The 21276-nt window shown below is 44.4% G+C and overlaps 1 protein-coding gene and 2 pseudogenes across 4 annotated transcripts in view; 2 read left to right on the forward strand and 1 right to left on the reverse strand.

Annotated features, from left to right (window-relative positions):
• The window catches only part of SAMSN1 (SAM domain, SH3 domain and nuclear localization signals 1), a 106388-nt gene that overhangs the window by 37493 nt on the left and 47619 nt on the right, over positions 1-21276 (reverse strand). The window lies entirely within an intron of this gene.
• On the forward strand, positions 13917-14076 carry LOC130359893 (U2 spliceosomal RNA; annotated as a pseudogene).
• Positions 15682-15785, forward strand: LOC130359021 (U2 spliceosomal RNA; annotated as a pseudogene).

Raw genomic sequence — 21276 nt, forward strand, 5'->3', positions numbered from 1 at the left:
TTCTCAGAAGTGTGTGAGCTGAGAAACAGTGTGGTTAAAGGGGTACTCCGGTGGAAAACTTTAACTTTTTGGCACCAGCTGATTAAAAAAAAAAAAAACAGATTTGTAAATTAGTAAAAAAAAGTATGTGTGTCGGCGCACAAATAAGGGTAAAGATTAATTCCACTTACAGGAGGAAGGAGTGGACTGAATGAGAAGTAGAAATCACTCTTGTAGTTGCAGTAACTTTCTTCAATATTATTTAGCTTCTACTACAAAAGGGAGAAATGGCAATAATGAATTACAATGTAAACTGGTAACAACAATGCAACATTATTTAAGCTGAAAAGGTAGTTACAATTATATAGACTGTGCTATGTTGCTCCCAGGTTCAGCAGCGTTATTAGTAGCTGAAATAGTGACTGGTTCGTACCATTAAGATCCTGTGCAGTCGGTGGTTCAGAGGGGGGGGGGGGGGGGGTCACTGTGTAGAACGGGATATAAAACTAATGGGTCGGTGGGGTAAGGATGATAAAAGTCACAGTTGATACACACCCGAGGGTACTGACTACTTGTTGATACTTAAAGAGCGCTGCTAACCACTCACTGTTCCCAATACCAGCGCTGTAGTTTACATTAGATAGCGCGGCCTTAGATACATATGAAATAGCACCTGTCAGATCAGCAGTATGTTCGTTCCGATGATGGCGGGAAATAATGGTGATGTTAAAAATGTTCCCTAAATCCTGGAGATGCAGGAGATATTTCAGGAATACAGCAGGTATTCTGAAAGTGTTCCTTAAATCCTGGGGATGCTGGCGATGCTTTGGGAATACAGCGGGTATAAGCACCGGGAGGTAAGCTCCGGCCGGAAGCGTCTCACCGGTGCTACCACGCTGTTGGCTTTCGGATGGTTGACTGCAGCCTATTTGCTGTGCGTGACGTCACTGTATACAGCAGAGCACAAGGGCCAAAACACATCTAACGCGTTTCGATTGGGATGCCGATCTTCGTCAGAAATGAAGTGTGGATGCAGGTTGCAGCTATTTATGCCATTTCCCATTCAATAGTATGGAACTGAATCAGGTTCCTATAAGTCTCCAAACTTCCATGTTCCAGTTCCATTGTACTTGCTGTATCTCTCCCCAAAGACATATCCTGCTGAATATAAATGTTTATTACCCAGCCTTAAATTAAAGTTTGTATTTCATGTCTGTGATTTGCATCTGTAATTATGCAACGTCCTGGGATGATTCCTGTTTTTTTTCAAGAACCAGGTTTCTTTTCTTGTCGTTCGTGTAAAGGCTGTAAAAAAAAACAGCAAGTAAGAGATCCCCACAATTTGGGCTGGTGAGTTGTGATGGCTCCTTCAATTGTTCCATAAAATCACATATTAACTGCAAATCTAAAGATGTGATTTACGTTATAATATGTCCGTGTGACAAAATGTATGTTGGGAGAACTAAGCGCCTCCTATGTACAAGAATTGGGGAACACATATATAATATTGAACGGAAATTTTGGGGGCACCCACTATCCAAACATTTTGTGGAGAAACACAATGCATCGTTTGCACAAGCGGACTTCTTAGGCATTGAAAAAATAAAAAAAACACTGGAGAGGAGGAGATCACATAGCAGCTATGTCCAGAGCGGAAAGCCGCTGGATATTCAATCTGAACACCTTATCTCCGTTTGGTTTAAACGCAGATTTGGAACTATTTGCATTTCTTTGACCCCTTTTTTTGAATATTACATTGTATTAGTACACCTACTCACTTAGGTTCAATACTCTATGCATTGTTTCACTGTTTTTGGTTTTGACCCAGTTCACATTGTGCGTTTTTTGAGGTAGCGGTTCTGGTGCGTTTTTTTGCAGGAATCATCCCAGGACGTTGCATAATTACAGATGCAAATCACAGACATGAAATACAAACTTTAATTTAAGGCTGGGTAATAAACATTTATATTCAGCAGGATATGTCTTTGGGGAGAGATACAGCAAGTACAATGGAACTGGAACATGGAAGTTTGGAGACCTATAGGAACCTGATTCAGTTCCATACTACTGAATGGGAAATGGCATAAATAGCTGCAGCCTGCATCCATACTTTATCTCTGATGAAGATCGGCGTCCCAATCGAAACGCGTTAGATTTGTTTTGGCCCTTGTGCTCTGCTGTATACAGTGACGTCACGCACAGCAAATAGGCTGCAGTGAACCATCCGAAAGCCAACAGCGTGGTAGCACCGGTGAGACGCTTCCGGCCGGAGCTTACCTCCCGGTGCTTATACCGGCTGTATTCCCAAAGCATCGCCAGCATCCCCAGGATTTAAGGAACACTTTCAGAATACCTGCTGTATTCCTGAAATATCTCCTGCATCTCCAGGATTTAGGGAACATTTTTAACATCACCATTATTTCCCGCCATCATTGGAACGAACATACTGCTGATCTGACAGGTGCTATTTCATATGTATCTAAGGCCGCGCTATCTAATGTAAACTACAGCGCTGGTATTGGGAACAGTGAGTGGTTAGCAGCGCTCTTTAAGTATCAACAAGTAGTCAGTACCCTCAGGTGTGTATCAACTGTGACTTTTATCATCCTTACCCCACCGACCCATTAGTTTTATATCCCGTTCTACACAGTGATCCCCCCCTCTGAACCACCGACTGCACAGGATCTTAATGGTACGAACCAGTCACTATTTCAGCTACTAATAACGCTGCTGAACCTGGGAGCAACATAGCACAGTCTATATAATTGTAACTACCTTTTCAGCTTAAATAATGTTACATTGTTGTTACCAGTTTACATTGTAATTCATTATTGCCATTTCTCCCTTTTGTAGTAGAAGCTAAATAATATTGAAGAAAGTTACTGCACCTCCTGTAAGTGGAATTAATCTTTACCCTTATTTGTGCTCCGACACATATACTTTTTTTACTCATTTCATTTAGTTTTTTGTGGGTACGGCCAGGACCCACAAGTGTGTATTTGGGCAGCCATATTAGGGATACCATTCTTGCGCTAAGTATATATATATCTTTATATAAGATTTGTAAATTACTTCTATTAAAAAATCTTAATCCTTCCAGTACTTATTAGCTGCTGAATACTACAGAGGAAATTCTTTTCTTTTTGGAACACATAGCTCTCTGCTGACATGACCACAATGCTCTCTGCTGACACCTCAGTCCATTTTAAGAACTGTCCAGAGTAGGAAAATCCCTATAGAAAACATATGCTGCTCTGGACAGAGATGTCAGCAGAGAGCACTGTACTCATGATGTCAGCAGAGAGCACTGTGTTCCAAAAAGAAAATAATTTCCTCTGTAGTATTCAGCAGCTAATAAGTACTGTAAGGATTAAGATTTTTTTTTAATAGAAGCGATTTACAAATCTGTTTAATTTTCTGGCACCAGTTGATTTAAAAAAAAGTTTTCCACTGGAGTACCCATTTAAACAATTTGAAGCTAAGGAAGACATCCTTCTTTTTTATTTTTTAAAGATGTCAGATTCCTGGTTGGACCTGGAGGGGCAACATGTCTGAGTGGCAGCAATGCTTCTAGATGACACAGACTGATGGAGAAGGGGCTAATCCTCACTCATTGGGGGGTATGTATGAAGCTTTTTACCCTGTTGTTTTTTTGTCTGTGATTTGTCGCAATTTTTCCTTATGTCATTTTTTGAAACAAACAATTGCGCCAAATGGTTTAGAACAAAATCACTGATTTCACTTTATTAGTCGTGATTTCAGTTACAATCCTTCTTTGGTCTGGAATTCATTAATTGCGACTTTTCGATTTGGCCAAAGTTTAGGCGCAAATACCTTCATTTAGGCGCAAATCTACACCATGAATAAAGTGACAAAGAAAATATCTACAACAATAGAACATCCCAAAGTCAGATTTACTGCCTGGAATTCTGGGGTCTGCGCCTTTTGGAGGGCTACATTTGTGCCAAAATTACAAACTTGTGTACGACAATTGATAATTTTGGCGCAAATATGCTCCATTTGACGCAAAAAAACATACATAAAATCACACATTGCTACACCATTACTGATACATGTCCCCCATTATCTCTACCACTGTCAGATTGGCTTCCATCTCTATTCCTGCTCGCCTCGATAAAGACAGAAGTGGCTTTTGATGTGTCAGCAAGCTATCATACTTGGCAAACATCTCAAGACACGGTGAAAAAAAAAGAAGAGAAAGCAAGCTGCATGTTCTGGGCTTAGACTCTCAGCACACCCTTATTTTGCAGCACGCTCTGTTCTGAGACACAGAAAACAGCAGAGTTCTCCATATCAGAGGTCTTGAGCAAAGTAAAAAGGCCACCACCAGATTAGTGTATTTGATGTATCACTTTGATTCATCTAGTTAATGATCAGAGCAGAACACAGCCCTTGGCGCTGTTTTGTTTCTGTGAGCCTCCCTCCAGCTACGTCCTGCCATTAATTCACTGGCATGTGCCAACTCAGCATATCAAGGTCACTCCTGTCTTTCAAGGGGAACCTTTGGAGACATAATAAAACTGACAGAAAGTTCTTTTTTTTGCATGCTTTATGTTTTCTGAGTTCAACAGTAGCCGTTAATATCTGGAAGCTTATAGACTTTGTAATCCTGATGCTTTAAGTTTTTTTTATTTCTCTCTATTTTTTATTTATTTTTTTTTGCACTTTTGGAAGATACATTATTTGAAGATAAAATACTGACAGATTTATGCAATGTTACTTGGAAATATTTAATCTGCAGTAAATTGCAGATGCATGATGTCTCTTTCCAAAACAGCACTTTGCTGCCCTTGTAGATTGATCTTATTAAGTAGTTTACTTTTATGGTTTTCTTTTTGTTATTCGTAGGTGGGAGACCTGATATTGGTCACTTTGCATACTGTGGCAAGATTTAGCTTGCTAAAGACTTTTGGTAAGTTCTATTTTGGGGCCTTAAACACCACACACTTGCCCTCCGATACATGCGATGGTGATACAACCTTACAAACCGCTAAGGCCTTGTTCACATTGCTGTTGGACTCCGCTATTCGGAGTTCACTTGGCAATCCGATCAGAATAAATGGGTCTTTAGCGGAGAAAAAAATTGTGCAAGCACAATTTTTTTTTCTCTGCTAAATTCCTGCAAAATTACCGGATCACTGACGGACCCCATGCATGTAAATAGGGTTCAATGGGAAATGGTAGTAGCCTTTTGCTTACTACCTGTTTCAGGGTTTGATTGGCTCAAAAAAACAAAGAGCAAATTGGACCCTTAAAGGGGTACTCCGCCCCTAGACATCTTATCCCCTATCCAAAGGATATGGGATAAGATGTCAGATCGCCGGGGTCCCGCTGCTGGGGACCCCGGGGATCGCTGCTGCAGCACCCCGCTATCATTACTGCGCAGAGTGAGATCGCTCTGCACGTAATGACGGGCAATACAGGGGCCGGAGCATTGTTACATCACGGCTTCGCCCCTCGTGACGTCACGGCCCGCCCCCGTCAATACAAGTCTATGGGAGGGGGCGTGGCGGTCGTCACGCCCCCTGCCATAGACTTGCATTAAGGGGACGGGCCGTGATGTCATGAGGGGCGGAGCATTGACGTGACGCTGCTCCGGCCCCTGTATCGCCCGTCATTACGCACAGAGCGAACTCACTCTGTGCAGTAATGATAGCGGGGTGCCGCAGCGGCAATCCCCGGGGTCCCCAGCAGCGGGACCGCGGCGATCTAACATCTTATCCCCTATCCTTTGGATAGGGGATAAGATGCCAGGGGCGGAGTACCCCTTTAACAGGTTGGATGTAAATGGCAATGTGAACCTAGCCTAATCCCTAAGGGATTACAAAAACCTTCCTATAACATTGATAGTGAGGCTTTTCAGTATGCTTCCTTGGCCATCCCAGGTTTTCACAGTAGCCCAGAACAGCACAGGTGCTGAAGTCAGCTTTTTACTGGTCAATAAGAATAGCTGAGAGTAAGGCTGGGTTCACACTATGTTTTTGCCATACTGTTTTCAATCAGTTTTTCTAAAGAAAACCGTATGGCAAAAAAAACGGATGGAACAGTATGGGAAATAAAGTAAGCCGTATGCGTTTTTAAACAGTATACTGTTTTTAAAAGTGCATACAGTTCCGTCAGTTTTTATAGAAAAAAAACCCATACGTTTTTGAAAATTTTGTCCATTTCTAATGGGAGGGGTCTTGGGTGGGGACTTTAGGATTCAAATGCGCATGTGCAAAGTAAAAACGTATACGTTCTTCCCGTATGGAACCGTATACATGTGCGTTTCCCATTGACGTCCATGTTAAAAAAACGTATGCGGTTGCAGTACGGTTTTTAAACCGGAGACAAAATCGTGGTCAACCACGGTTTTGACTCCGGTTTAAAAACCGTACTGCAACCGCATACGTTTTTTTTTTTAACATGGACGTCAATGGGAAACGCACATGTAAGAATATGAGCTTATCACAGTCCGAAAATGGAGATAATGATGTATGTGAACTTAGGTCCATATATTGGACAACAGTATAATATATTTACCAGCTAGATGGATTGGCCAGATGAATCTGGCCAATCCATCTAGCTGGTAAATATATTATACTGTTGTCCAACATATGGTGTTTAGCCATATAGTACCTCAGCTAATTAATCGTGAGCTGCACATACCACTATTTTTATTTAATTTTTATTTTTGTTAAAACAAAATTATTTTTCAGTTAGAAGCAAGGGACATTTATCGGGAGCGGGTGCATGGAAAAGAAGAGACCTGCGGAGATCAGAACATTGGAAGACAGGTATAATGTACGGTATAATTTTATGTGATTTATTAATACATTATGTAATATTGAATGAATGAAGGCTGCATGAATGACTGATGTGTTTGATCGATGTGTTTGATTGACGGGTGATTTATGTATAACATGTCATATTGGTTATTTTTATTGTATTTTTAATGTAGATATTTATAGTAAAATATGTGATTTTAATATATACTTATTGTTAATAAATAAATTTTTATGTAATGCGTATTTTTTGAAAATGTAAAATATGTTAGATACGTGTTTTACGCTTGAGCTTACCCAGTGTTTCTGTTACTCCACAAACCAGGGTGCCTCAAGCTGTTGCAAAAATACAACACCCAGCATGCCCTGACAGCCAAAGGTTGTCCTGATATGCTGGGAGTTGTAGTTTTGCAACAGCTGGGGGCACCCTGGTTCGTTGGCAAACAATTTTCTGGTCCTGTTCTCCGGTCCTTCTTCCGCTTCCTGTGAGTCGAAGAGTCACGTGACGCTCAGCGTATCACCGGCCGCTGGGGACACAGCTGTGGCAGGTGATACGCTGAGCGTCACGTGACTCTTCAACTTACAGGAAGCAGAAGAAGTCTGGGACCGGAGAACGGGACAACAATATCAGAGCAACGGAGGAACGTAGGAAGGTGAGATAAAGTTTGTTTTGTTTTGCTTAGCAGCCCGGGTACAGAGGGTTAAAAAAAATGCACCGGAGTACTCCTTTAACTCAATTCCCTTGTTGATGCCTACCTCTAAATAAATCTAGGTGAACAAAAAACTATGCCTATCCTGTATTCCATATTTATTTTTAAAGAGTACCTGTTACGAAACTTAAAGGGGTACTCCGGTGGAAAACTTTTTTTTTTCTGTTAAATCAACTGGTGTTAGAAAGTTAAACAGATTTGTAAATTAATTCTGTTAAAAAATCTTAATCCTTCCAGTACTTATTAGCTGCTGAATACTACAGAGGAAATTCTATCCTTTTTGGAACACAGTGCTCTCTGCTGACATCTCTGTCCATTTTAGGAACTGTCCAGAGCAGCATATGTTTGCCATGGGGATGTTCTCCTACGCTGGACAGTTCTTAAAATGGACAGAGATGTCAGCAGAGAGCTCTGTGTTCCAAAAGAAAATAATTTCTTCTGTAGTATTCAGCAGCTAATAAGTACTGGAAGGATTTACAAATCGGTTTAACTTTCTGGCACCAGTTGATTTAAAAAAAAAAGTTTTCCACCAGAGTACCCCTTTAACTTTTAATATATTGTTGCTTTTGAAATTATAAGACACTTTGTTATTTACTTGCTGTTAAAATTCTCAACCTTTATATGTTTTTAGTGTGATTGAAAAAACGACCACTAGGTGGCTCTGTTCTGTTCCCTGTGCAAGTCAAACAGTTAGTTTGGTCTCCTCCCGGCCTGGCAGGAAAGTAAACTCAGGACATGCGTGTCGGGCATGGCGAGGCACAGCTATTTAATTTCCGTGAAACTAATCAGTTTCCCTTCGTTATACAAAGCTGCACCAAGTTAACACCATGTGACCTCCAAAATAACACCCGACCTGTAAAAATTCCCTCACATTTAAGTTATACTAAATTGTTGTAAAAGGTAAATTAGTTTTAATACAAAAAAAAATATCTTTTTCATCCCCTTCCATGCCTTGCTAACCATTTCTGCAAATGTTAAAAAGATTTTTGAAAGCTGCTTCACCTCTAAAATCTCTATAATAATCATAAGCTTGTATTCAGTTCAACTTAAATAGTGTTGAATTATCCTAGATTTCTCCCCACTTTCTCCCCACCCCCCATCCCTTTCAGCCATAGAAAAGTAGTGATACTATAACCTTAATCGGTTATGACCCCATATAAATTTATTCAACAAGTTTTCCAAAACCAACCTTCTGTGATCCAAACTGGTGAGGCTTATAAAATAAACCGAACCTGAGGAAGTGCTACCATTTTAATGATTGCCATTCTATCCATCATAGAAAGGGGGAATTTTTCTCAAACCTCAATTTTATTTTTAATTTTAAAGGGGTACTCTGGATCTAAGACATCTTATCCCCTATCCAAAGGATAGGGGATAAGATGCCTGATTGCGGGGGTCCCGCCGCCGGGGACCCCCATGATCTTGCATGCAGCACCCCGTTATAATCAGTCCCCGGAGCACGTTCGCTCCGGGTCTGATTACTGGCGATCACGGGGGCTGGAGCATTGTGACGTCATGGCCCGCCCTCGTGTGACGTCACGTTCCGCCCCCTCAATGCAAGCCTATGGGAGGGGCGTGACAGCTGTCATGCCCCCTCCCATAGGCTTGCATTAAGGGGCGGGGCGTGACGTCACAATGCTCCGGCCCCTGTGATCGCCAGTAATCAGACCCCGAGCGAACATTCTCCGGGGACTGATTGTAATGGGGTGCTGCATGCAAGATCATTGGGGTCGCCAGCGGCGGGACCCCCGCGATCAGTCATCTTATCCCCTATCCTTTGGATAGGGGATAAGATTTCTTAGAGCCGGAGTACCCCTTTAAATACCAATGGGTGGAGATGAATCTTAGGGAAGTACCTCAGGTTTTTGGAAAATTCTAACCCCCAGGTATTGAAAGGAATCATCTATACAAGTTTTGATGAATTCCCTCTCTGTACTTGTCACTCAACTGTCAGATGGGAGGGGTGAGTGCCTGCCAATTATACTACATTGTACACCACAGAGGTGGCTTATGGGCCATAAAAATATGACATATGTTGGGAGTGCTTCTTTAAAGGGGTACTCCACCCCTAGACATCTTATCCCCTATCCAAAGGATATTGCGGTGGTCCCCAGCGGCGGGACTCCCACGATTAGACATCTTATCCCCTATCCTGTGGATAGGGGATAAGATGTCTAGGGGTGGAGTACCCCTTTAAGGAGCCGTTTACATTCTGCCATAGTGGTGCGCCCAGTGGAATGAGGTTCTTTTGTCCCCCTAAAGGAAATGATTGCACCTTCTATTTACACAGAACATGTGCCTATCTACTTTTAAACGCATCTTAGGTCCTGGTCAAATATGTGTCAGGGATTTCTGTTGCCTTTTGGGATCATAGAAACAAAACAATGAAAACAATACTGGGGCCCGGGCTCTTGGGTGTTGGACACCAACAGCACCTCATGACTTTAAGGTTTAAGGAATCTGCAATTGAGGCTTCTAATGGAACCTGGAGGTGCAAACGTAAACATAGCCTTAAAAGTGTTGTCTATGATAAAAAAAAGAGCTGATTTCTTCCAAAAACAGCACCACACTTGTCCTCAGGTTGTGTATGGCATTGCATCTCATTTCCATGCAGACGTTGCCTTGACAGTGCCCGATAGGAAGCAATGTGTGAACTCCGCATAAAGAATAGACATGTCTATTTTTTATGCGGAGTTCACACATTGCTTCCTGTCTATTCTTTCTTCGGAATCCGGAATGAGGATTCTGCTGTGGAAATTTTGCTGTGTGCACAGTGCAGCATAATCCTATTGAAATCAATGAGACTCTGCTGCTGCAGAATTTCCATGCGGAAATCCACGTGGAAATTTGGCCGTGTGAACATAGCCACACTGTGTCACAGCCCTGTCCCAGTTGAGGATCCTCTGGTACGCTGGTTGTCTAATCCAACACACATCACTACCAGAATACACAGAGTTTGTTTGTAGTCTGATATTATGGAGACACTTAAAGGGGTATTCCAGGAAAAACTTTTTTTTTTTTTTTTTAGATCAATTGGCTCCAGAAAGTTAAAAAGATTTGTATATTACTTCTATTAAAAAATCTTAATCCTTCCAATAATTATCAGCTGCTGAAGTTGAGTTGTTCTTTTCTACTCTCTGATAGAGTACTTAGACAGAAAAGAACAATTCAACTTCAGCAGCTCATAAGCACTGAAAGGATTAAGATTTTTTTTATAGAAGTAATTTACAAATCTGTTTAACTTTCTGGAGCCAGTGGATATATAAAAAAAGTTTTTTCCTGGATAACCCCTTTAACCCCTTAAGGACCGTGGGTTTTTCCATTTTTGCACTTTCGTTTTTTGCTCCTTGCCTTTAAAAAATCATAACTCTTTCAATTTTGCACCTAAAAATCCATATGATTGGTTATTTTTTGCGCCACCAATTCTACTTTGTAATGACGTCAGTCATTGTGCCCAAAAATCTACGGTGAAACAGAAAAAAAAATCATTGTGCGACAAAAATGAAAAAAAAAACGCCGTTTTGTAACTTTTGGGGGCTTCCATTCTTACGTAGTAAATTTTTCGGTAAAAATGACACCTTATCTTTATTCTATAGGTCCATACGATTAAAATGATACCCTACTTATATAGGTTTGATTTTGTTGTACTTCTGGAAAAAATCATAACTACATGCAGGAAAATGTATACGTTTAAAATTCTCATCTTCTGACCCCTATTTTGGACTTTGGAATTTTTCTGCGCTTACGCCATTGACCGTGCGGTTTTATTAACAATATATTTTTATAATTTTCGACATTTCCGCACGCGGTGATACCATATATGTTTATTTTTATTTACACTGGGTTTTTTTTATGGGAAAAGGGGGGTGATTCAAACTTTTAATAGGGGAGGGGTTAAATGATCTTTATTCACTTTTTTTTTTCCACTTTTTTTTTTGCAGTGTTATAGCTCCCATAGGGACCTATAACATTGCACACACTGATCTTTTACATTGATCAGTGGTTTCTCATAGGAAACCAGTGATCGATGATTCTGCCGCTTGACTGCTCATGCCTGGATCTCAGGCACTGAGCAGTCATTCGGCGATCGGACAGCGAGGAGGCAGGTAGAGACCCTCCGGCTGTCCTGTAAGCTGTTCGTGATGCCGCGATTTCGCAGCGGCTATCCCGAACAGCCCACTGAGCTAACCGGCAGTTTTTACTTTCACTTTTAGCCGCGTGGCTCAGCTTTGAGCACGCGGCTAAAGGGTCAATAGCAGTACCGCGCGCTATTAGCGGCCGGGTCCCAGCTTCACTATGACGCCGGGCCCGCCGTGATATGATGCGGGGTCACCGTGGGACCCCGCGTTATATCACGGGAGCGGGACCAAGGACGTACTCATACTTCCTTGGTCCTTAAGGGGTTAAAGGGGTACTCCACTGGAAAACTTTTTTTTTAATCAACTGGTACCAGATAGTTAAACAGATTTGTAAATTACTTCTACATAAAAATCTTAAGTACTGAAAGGATTATCAGCTGCTGTATGCTCCACAGGAAGTTCTTTTCTTTTTGAATTTCCTCTCTGTCTGACCACAGTGCTCCCTGCTGACGCCTCTGTCCATTTTAGGAACTGTCCAGAGCCGTATAGGCTTGCTATGGGGATTTGCTCCTATTCTGGACAGTCCCTAAAATGGACAGAGGTGTCAGCAGAGAGCACTGTGGTCAGACAGAAAGGAAATTCAGAAAGAAAAGAACTTCCTGTGGAGCATATAGCAACCGATAAGTATTGGAAGGATTAAGATTTTTAAATAGGGATCATTTACAAATCTGTTTAACTTTCTGGCACCAGTTGATAAAAAAAAAAAAAAATGTTTTCCAGTGGAGTACCCCTTTAAGCTGTTTAAGAGTTTTATACATAAAACAATAGGACAATTTGAATACCGACTGGAACGGCACAAGATTTCATAACTGAATAATTTGTTTTGTTACTTTATTTTCAAGTAAATATATCCTTGTTTTATCTGTAGTATAAAATTGTAATATCAACAAGTCATCACATTATTGTATCCATTGGGTTGAGCCATATAAGGTCTATGCACCAGATTGGCACATTAACCACTATAGTGAGAAATACACACTACACACTGATGACACAACATTGCCAAATAGCACATATACTTACATCAATACTCATGTGATCCCTATATTGTAATGCTTTTAGATATGCTAAAAACAGCTGTGCTCCGTAAAAAGCTACTATATACTGTAATACCTAAAAAGTACTGACCCATGAGATACATCCAATACATAATCACATCAGTATCATATTCGCAGTGATTGGTCATGGTCTAACCCTGTGTTTCCCAACCAGGGTGCCTCCAGCTGTTGCAAAACTACAACTCCCAGCATGCCCGGACAGCCGATGGCTGTCCGGGCATGCTGGGAGTTGTAGTTTTGCAACAGCTGGAGGCACCCTGGTTGGGAAACACTAGTCTAACCACTAAGACCCCGAATTATCAATACTTTTGACATGTCTCAAAGACATGGTACACTTTGCAAGTGTTTTTTCTTAAAACATTACTTACTGTTGATCAGTGGGGGTCTCATCGCCCGATCAGACTCATTATAGGAGACGGGCTCCATAGACTTACAATGGAGCCCATCTCTTGCAATTACGGTTGCCACTTGGCCGATATTTTGGTATCCAACCAACCCTCCAACTCTCAGAATGTTGCACCATAACCTGTACCAGTGTTTCCCAACCAGAGCACCTCCAGCTGTTGCAAATCTACAACTCTCAGCATGCCCGGACAGCCATTGGCTGTCCGGGCATGCTGGGAATTGTAGTTTTGCAATAGTTGGAGGTACCCCTGGTTGGGAAACACTGACCTATACTATATACTACTATATGGTCCAACATGCTGGGAGTTGTAGTTTTGCAACAGCTGGAGGCACCCCTGCTTGGGAAACACTGACCTATACTATATACTACTATATGGTCCAACATGCTGGGAGTTGTAGTTTTTGTTTGAGGCAGCTGCTGGGCCATAGGATGTATCAGGGAATGCTGGGAGTTGTAGTTAGTAACTAACTGCAACTCCCGAATTTAATAAAAAAAAGCGATAAAAAAATCACATTGAAACAAAACTGATACCGTTAAAAACTACAGATCGGGGCACAATACTGTAAATGAGCCATACAGGCCCATATAAGGAGAAATCAAAAAGTTTTAGGGGTCAGAATAGAACAAAATTTCCCCCGCATATCTGTATCCCGTAACGTCACGCATATATAATTAATTATGCAAATGTAGCATGGCCAGTAGTTTTTTTTTGCAAGAAAGGTGGCAACCCTACTTGCAATGAGTCATATTGGAAGGCCAGCCAGGGAGTGAAGAGCAGAGCTGCACATTTCTACTGGCTATATCTAGAGATCTGTGGGGATCTCAACAATGAGACCCTTTTCGCTTCTCGGCCTTTTTGCTAAGATCAAGTGTAGTATCTGTTCTTATCAGTTTTCATGCTGGTGGGGATGGGTGCTGCATGGAGGATGCAGGTGTACCAGGGCTTTCCGGGGCTGGTTCTGAGGAATCAGTTTGACGGCTGCCCCGATGTGACCTGTTCCCTCCGGGTCTCGCCATGAGGATGAGATGGTCTAGAGCCGAGGTACTTTTGTGCCTCGGGGAGCGGTGACCCGAGGTGCCGAAACTCACTGGGAAAACTGGCTCACTGAGTTGAAGCACGGGCACCATAATCTCTTCACCTTGTGGCACTTACCTCTTGATTCCCGCCCTTCTGGCTAGGATCAGAGAAATTTTTATAGATCCGGCTGGATGTCCGGGCAGTATATCTGCACACATTCACTTATTTATTTCTTTTTGTCTCACTGTGTCACTTTTTGCGTGTTGTGTGTTCACAGGATTTGTCAGGATGCGGTAGCCCTTCTGGGTGTCCCTCCTGGTGGTCTAGGGGAGGTGTGTGTGGCCATTAGGTTCCGCACCTCCCTGCAAACACCCCGGGTACTTCTGCTTTGGCAGGGTACCTACCGTTATCGGCTCTGCTGGCAGATACCTTGGCTAACGCCAAGGGGGATGCCGGGAGCATTTGTGGTCCCCTAGTATCTTCGGCGAAAAGGGACATCGAACCTGGAACCTTGCAGGTACCTTTTGGTCCGGAGGCGAAGGGTAAGGTTTGTTGTGGGGCCTCTCTCCTATCGGAGAAGGGCTTGCGATAGACCGCATCCTTTGTGCACATTTTTTTAGTGTAACACGTTTGCACTTTTTCTTGCACTTTGGGGGAATCGAGAGCACGTTCCTCGGCTTTAGATAAAAAAAATAAAATAAAAATGAGACCCTTTTGGCTAAGATCAAGTGTAGTACCTTTCCTGTTGGCGGTGTGGAAGACCACCAAGGCAGGATGGGGAACCACACAGTAGGACGGGTGTATCAGGGATGGCTGTATAGTCAGCAGTCATCCCTGATGAGACCTGTTCCCTGCTGGATCTGGCCTTAAGGTTCGGGTAGAGTGAAGGCCGAGGTGCACAAGTGCCCTGGGAGTGGTGACCCCAGGGTGCCGGAATTCACTTGGGATTTGCAACCCCACTTGAAGGAAAGCATGTAGCACACACTTTTTCTCTCACTCTTCTGGGCACTCACGCTTAGTATCCCGGCCTTCCGGCTAGGATCGGGGAATTTTTATAGATCCGGACGGATGTCCGGGCAGTATTACACACTTCGCACATCCATTTGTTTATTTATTTTTGGTCAGTGTGTCCACTTTTTGTGTTTGTTTTGTCCACTAGGATTTGGCAGGGTGCGGTAGCCCTTCTGGGTGTCCCACCTGCTGGTCTAGGGGAGGTGTGTGTGGCCATGAGGTTCCTCACCTCCGTGCTAAACCCCATGGCATCCTTGCTTCGGCAGGATGCCAATCCGGTTTTACTGGTTCCTTGGTGACAGCTTGGTTAATGCCTAGTTGTCCGCCGGAAACACTTTCGGTCCCTGAGTAGCTTCGGCGAAAGGGGACATTGTACCTGGAACCTTGCAGGTGCCTTTTGGCCCGGAGGCGAAGGGTTTGGTTTGTTGGGGGGCCTCTCTCCTTTCGGAGAAGGGCTTGCGATAGACCGCATCCTCGTGCACGTTTTTTTGTGTGAACACTTGGACTTTTTACTTGCACTTGGGTGATTTGAGAGCACGTACCTCGGCTTTCAATAAAAAGAGACCCCGACTTGTATTGCTTCTCGGCCTTTTAGCTAAGATCAAGTGTAGTATCTGTTCTTAGATACTACACTTGTGTAGTATCAGTGTTTATTTCAGTGTTGGATCGGGCATCACTGATGTGGGACTGGTGAGGATGGGTGCTGCATGGAGGAGGCAGGTGTACCAGGGCGTTCGGGGCTGGTTTTCAGGAATCAGCTCAACGGCTGCCCCGATGTGACTTGTTCCCTCCGGGTTTCATCCTGAAGCTGGGAGGGTCTAGAGGCGAGGTACTTTAGTCCCTCGGGGAGTGGTGACCCCGAGGTGCCGAAACTTACTGGGAGTATTGGCTCACTGAGTGGAAGCACTGGCACCATGAACTCTTCACCTTGTGGCACTCATCTCTTGATTCCCGCCCTTCTGGCTAGGATCAGAGACATTTTTATAGATCCGTCCGGATGTCCGGGCAGTATACCTGCGCACATTCACTTATTTATTAATTTTTTGTCACTGTGTCACTTTTTGCATGTTGTGTGTCCACAGGATTGTTAGGATGCGGTAGCCCTTCTGGGTGTCCCTCCTAGCAGTCTAGGGGAGGTGTGTGTGGCCATTAGGTTCCGCACCTCCCTGCAAAAACCCTGGGTACTCTTGAATGGGCAGGGTACCAACCGTTAATGGCTCTGCGGGCAGATACCTTGGCTAACACCAAGGGGGATGCCGGCAGCATTTGTGGTCCCTTAGTTGCTTCGGCAAAAAGGGACATCAAATCGGGAACCTTGCAGGCACCTTTTGGTCTGGAGACGAAGGGTAACGTTTGTGTCACGATTCGGCTGGCAGGAGGTGGATCCTCTGTGCCAGAGAGGGATTGGCGTGGACCGTGCTAGTGGACCGGTTCTAAGTTACTACTGGTATTCACCAGAGCCCGCCGCAAAGCGGGATGGTCTTGCAGCGGCGGTAGTAACCAGGTCGTATCCACTAGCAACGGCTCAACCTCTCTGACTGCTGAAGATAGGCGCGGTACAAGGGAGTAGACAAGAGCAAGGTCGGACGTAGCAGAAGGTCGGGGCAGGCAGCAAGGATCGTAGTCAGGGGCAACGGCAGGAGGTCTGGAACACAGGCTAGGAACATACAAGGAAACGCTTTCACTGGCACAATGGCAACAAGATCCGGCGAGGGAGTGCAGGGGAAGTGAGGTATACATAGGGAGTGCACAGGTGAACACACTAATTAGACCAACTGCGCCAATCAGTGGCGCAGTGGCCCTTTAAATCGCAGAGACCCGGCGCGCGCGCGCCCTAGGGAGCGGGGCCGCGCGCGCCGGGACAGGACCGACGGAGAGCGAGTCAGGTACGGGAGTCGGGGTGCGCATCGCGAGCGGGCGCCACCCGCATCGCGAATCGCATCCCGGCTGGGGGCGGTATCGCAGCGCACCGGTCAGTAGATCTGACCGGGGCGCTGCAGTAGCGAGGATGTTGCGAGCGCTCCGGGGAGGAGCGGGGACCCGGAGCGCTCGGCGTAACAGTTTGTTGGGGGGCCTCTCTCCTATCGGAGAAGGGCTTGCGATAGACCGCATCCTTTGTGCACGTTTTTTAGTGTAACATGTTTGCACTTTTTCTTGCACTTTGGGTGATTCTAGAGCATGTTCCTCGGCTCTTAAAAAAAAAAAGAAAAAACAAAGAGACCAGACTTATCAAAACTTTTGACATGTCTGTGTGACGTCACTGGATCATCAGGCCGTTGACAATATTATGCTACATTGTTACACAAAGCAATGACAACAATGACATTTTGCAATTTGTATACCAGAATATTTATGTTCTATTTATGTCTGCTGGTTTTTGTGGTAGCTTGTTCAGCAATTTGCTAAAAATAACAGCAAAAAAAATTCTGTGGTTTGCAAAATCAATGCAAAAGTGCATAATTTTGTTGCCATCTTGCATATTTGCAGGATCTGTAGATAAGATTTTCTGCAAACTGCAGCAAAAAAAGTCACAAAACCGACGCGTCGTTACGCAGTACACCCAAACACATTTTGTTGGGCTGGGTTCACATATGTCCTGCGTCTGACATGGGTATACTCAGCCTAAATCTCGATGCAACTGATGCTGCAGCTGATGACACCGTGTATCAGTTGTCATCAGTTGTATGGCATCCGGTGTCCATTGATTTTGGCGTCCATTGATTCTGTTGCCGTCCGGCGTGTCCAACCATCCAGCGTCAAAATTGGGACTCTGAATGATTATGGACTGTCCCATTCAAATCAATGGGATCAGTTCTAGCATCAGTTTCTCTCTGGTGCATGCCAGAGGGAAACTAAGTCGGACAACTGATATATGTGAAGCCAGTCTTATATGCTTCTATTGGAGTTCTAACCAATAACAGTGCTGGCACTTTTATCCCTTTTCCATTATATTCTTCATGCTATATAACCTAAAACTTGGGCATTTACCTAACACCTCACATTCATGACGATAAGTACACTAACATTGATCTGTTCATGAATGTCCACATACAGTATGTACAGATGCCGCAGAGCCAAGTTTGACTAAAAATTTTTTTTGCAGGTAAACACAAATTAATTTGTCGTTGGACACAGCTTGTGATATCATGTGTTATTTGTGTTTTTAAATTGAACTGCATGTGTAAAAATACTGAATGCTGTCCATTTATTTGTTTGTGTGGTGGCCCGGTATAGGAGTTTTACCCCTGTACACTGGCTGCCCTGTCAGGCAACCTCCCTGCAGTGTCCCCTGGGCCCCCTGCACCTGTTCCCCTTGTATAGTTATCTTTATACTGTGTATTGTATATAAAAGTGTTATGTCTTTAAGAACTGTTGACATGTGATAAACCAGTGTCTTGTGATTTGTAACCCAGTGAGGTATCAGTGACCATGTGACCTTAGGGTGACCTATGGGACCCCTCCTAGTCTCCCCCATATAAGCCCTGGGAGGAACTAGCTCACTCTCTTGATTTCCAGTTAAGTCTTTGCTGAGGTCCAGTGAAGTCAAGGCCCAAGAGTGTGTCTGGAGTCCAGAGGAGGCCTCAAGTCAACCACGCAGTCCACAACCCCCAGGTCCCAGTCAGAGCCTGGTAAGCAACAAACAGGGTATAGTCAGTCTCAGTCAAGTCAGTCAAAGTCAACCTGTCTTCAGTCAGCATGGCCTGCATCAAAATTGTCCCAGTCCACAGCAAGTCCCAGTAAGCCCTAAGGTCTCTGAAGTCACTGGTCACCTCCGTATGCCTGGCTAAGCTGTATAGACTATTCCACCTGTCTAACTCAGTAAAGCTACCGTTGTTCCGTAACTTGGCGTCGGAGTCATAATTGCCCTCGTGCCTAGCCCAGGATCCAGCGGTATACCTTCGGGTGGTATTGAGGATAAACTAGGCCCTGGCATCATGAACACAAGGGGTTAATGCCATCTGCTCCTAGGACCATTCTATCTGCCCTCATCACACCCTCTACCACATTTGGTTAGGCCCCTTTCCCACTGAGGTTATGCCCCATCAGCAAACAACCGTCAGGCATTTTTTTTTTTTGTGCCTTAACGGACGTTAATTTTGATGGGGCACAACGGGAAACAACGGGTCTCGACAGATCCCATTTACTATTATGGGGTCCATCGGGCCCCATTGTTTTTTGATGGGAGTAGAGTGAGAAAAAAAAGTTGCATGATATATTTCTGCTCCCTCTATTCTCCCTGGGCTTCCCGATGGACATCACACTGCCATGTCACAATGGCAGTGTGAACGAAGCCTTACATTGCTATTTGTGTATGTACATTTAGAGCAACTGTTAGAGCCCATTCACACTACAGAATATCCGCCCGGAGAATCAATCGGCACTAGGACCATTTGAACATGCGCCATCTTTTCCGCATAGATTTTGCCAAAAGAGTGAACACGTTCATTCTTTCGGCAGAGTCCGGATTTTGAATTGTGGAATCCAGCAGAATCCCATAAAAAAAAATGAGAGACTACTGCACCAGAAATTTTTTCTGACTGCGTCTGTGATGTAAGGATAGGGTTAACATATGTCCAGGGATCCGGCATAGATTTCAGTTGTTAAATTAGGAGACGATGCTGCTGGGGACCCCCGCGATCTCTGGCACTAGTCATCTCTGCATGGAGCAAACTCCACTCTGTGCCGGATGACTGGTGACCACAACCGCTCCACCTCCTCCATTCATGTCTATACGAGGAGGTGTGACGGCTACGCCCTCTCCCATAGACAAGAATGGAGGGGGCATGGTGTGACGTCACAAACACAGAAGCTCCAAGCTTCCATGTTCCAGATGCCGTTGCTGCCGGCCCGGAGATCAACAGGACCCCCGTGATCAAACATCTTATCCCCTATCCTTTCCATAGGGGATAAGATATTTTTAGGTGGGGTACCCCTTTAAACCATGCCCATCAAACAACAATATAAATGTAGAGTATTATTAAAACATAGCTTTCAAATCTTAATTTAAAGATAAATTATCAACCATCTAGGTGAAGCTACAAATGGTGACCAAGGCTCAGAAATGTAGAAATTGTTTCCAAACCACCCAGTACATGACTTTAAAAGAACACTAATGAACGTGTCTTACTAAAGCATATCCCTACGTGTTTCCCACTGGTGATGCCAGGATCATCAGGGGATCAATTCGGAATTACAGTGACCCCCCGACCTACGATGGCCCCGACATACGATAATTTCAGAGGCCATCGCATGTGGAAGGCAGCATCAACATACGATGCTTTTGTACATCGGGGCCATGGCATAAACGGCTATCCGGCAGCACTGACTGCTTCATCTGCCACCGGATAGCCGTTTACGGTGCCCCGTGAGCTCTGGTGATGTCCCTTACCTGTCCTCGGGGCTCCAGCGCGTCCTCTTCAGGATCCCCTGCATCGTCGGCGCTCTCCATCGTCGTCATCGCGTCGCTGCGCATGCCGTCCCGTCATCCAATAGGAGCGGCGCGCGTAGCGACGTGATGGCAGAATCGGAGAGCGCGGATGCCAGGGAAGCAGAGGCCTTACCGGAGCGTCGTGGACACCTCAGGGACTCGGCGACAGCGATGGAAAGTGACATCCCGGGCAGCGGTGACGGTCCGGAGCGGCGGGGACAGGTGAGTACAACTTCCTCTAACAGTGGTCTACAACCTGCGGACCTCCAGATGTTGCAAAACTACAACACCCAGCATGCCCGGACAGCTTTTGGCTGTCCGGGCATGCTGGGTGTTGTAGTTTTGCAACATCTGGAGGTCCGCAGGTTGTAGACCACTGTCCTATACTTTACATTACACGGATCCCTCAACATATGATGGTTTCAACAAACGATGGTCCGTTTGGAACGGATTACCATTGTATGTTGAGGGACCACTGTATAAAGTAACATTAAACAGATAAGCATGGTACAAGATAAATTAAATAAATACAGTGGTCCCTCAACATACGATGGTCATCCGTTCCAAACGGACCATCGTTTGTTGTAACCATCATATGTTGAGGGATCCGTGCAATGTAAAGTATAGGAAGCTGTACTCACCTGTCCCTGTCGCTCCGGACCAGGTCCTCACCGCACCCGATGCTGTCTAAGGGGCTCCTGATGCTGTCCCGCTGCTCCGGTGTCTTCTTCGCGATCCTCCG

Source organism: Hyla sarda, chromosome 2, assembly GCF_029499605.1.
Source record: "Hyla sarda isolate aHylSar1 chromosome 2, aHylSar1.hap1, whole genome shotgun sequence".
Taxonomy (NCBI): domain Eukaryota; kingdom Metazoa; phylum Chordata; class Amphibia; order Anura; family Hylidae; genus Hyla; species Hyla sarda.